Consider the following 1361-nt stretch of genomic DNA (forward strand, 5'->3'; position numbering starts at 1 on the left):
TCCTCCTCACCTTCCCCAAGGGTCAGGTCTGGGGTGCTGGTGTCCACAGCATGTGTACCTCCTGCTGTGGCCCCCCGGGCTGCTCAGGCGTGAGGGTGTGGCCATACAGGTACCTGTGAGAGTGCGGCCATCCCTCAGGAATGAGCTCCCTCCTGAACTCCCTGGCTGCAAATCCAGCCCCTCCTTACCGGGCTCCTTGGAAGTCAGGACCCTGGTGCAGGTCCAGGTCTGGGCTTTCCGGGGAGAAGGCTGAGGGCAGCAGCAGCGTGATGGGCCCACTCCCCGGGGACAGGCGGGCGATGGACACACGGAAAGCCAGGACGTGGGGCAGTGTGCGGTGTGCATAGATACACTGCGAGGCCCGGAAGTGGGGCCCTCCAGAGTGTGAAGAAAGGAGCCTGGGGAGGCAGAAGGGAAGGCAAGACCACTCCAGGTGGGTTGCCAAGCTGCGGCCTCCCTGGGGCAGGAGTGGACCCCCCCACCGTCGCCTCTCCCCACAATGAGGCGGATCCCTCCGGACCCTGGGCTGCTCTTTCTTGCTACAGCTGCACAGGAAGCCTCCAGACGTAGGGAAAGGGGACCCTGTGCGCCTCTCGGGCCTCCTGTGTAAACTCAGAAGGTGCTGGTGGGATTTCCCCACCGACTTGGAACAATGCCTGGGGCAGGGGTGAGGCAGGCCAGGCGACGCTACCTGTGTTGGTGTCTAGGGCAAAGGTCTCGGTCAGCCGCTCCCGCATCCCTGCAGGGGCCTCCAGCCAGACGTTGAGGGGCTGGGCAGCACAGCCCGGTGGGTGTCCCCGCCAGCCCCATTGTACACGCCGCTCACGTGCAGCGTGTCATGAAATACTCGTGTGCCCAGGTATGCGTTGGTCACAGTGGCCAAGAGACGGGGTCACTGGGCAGAGAGTGTGCAGCAAACGTGGTGGGGTCCTCGCCGGCGTCCTCCATGGAAATGCCGCTGGGCCTGAGCGGCCTGATGGGGATTCAGGGGCCCCGGGACTGGCTGGGCCTCCCTCTTGGGACCGTCTGTAATCCCCTGAAGCCTCCCTCAGAACTGGGGGGAGCTGCGGACCCAGCTGGGCAACCCCGATTTTCCTGAGGCCCCTCCTAGGAGGAAAACACCCAGGAAAAGAGCTCAAACCCCTGAGGCTGATCTCCAGGAGCCCAGCTGAGTCCCTAAGTTTGTCTCTCCCACCTGGCACCTGAGAATTCAAGTCCTAACCCTGCTTTCCCAACGCACCGCCCCAGAACCCCGGTCTTGCCCCACCCTCTGAGGTCGGGACCTGCGTCTGTCGGTGGGAAGTGGGGACGAGGGCGGGGTGTGTGTGGTGTGGGGGGAGCGCTGGGCGGGATGGGGAGGG

General features: G+C 64.6%; 1 pseudogene; it reads right to left on the minus strand.

Moving 5' to 3' along the window:
• Positions 1-8: 8 nt before the first annotated feature.
• On the minus strand, positions 9-973 carry LOC108525994 (acid trehalase-like protein 1; annotated as a pseudogene).
• Between the last annotated feature and the right edge of the window lie 388 nt (positions 974-1361).

This window comes from Rhinopithecus bieti, unplaced genomic scaffold (assembly GCF_001698545.2).
Source record: "Rhinopithecus bieti isolate Rb0 unplaced genomic scaffold, ASM169854v2 scaffold_56450, whole genome shotgun sequence".
NCBI lineage: Eukaryota > Metazoa > Chordata > Mammalia > Primates > Cercopithecidae > Rhinopithecus > Rhinopithecus bieti.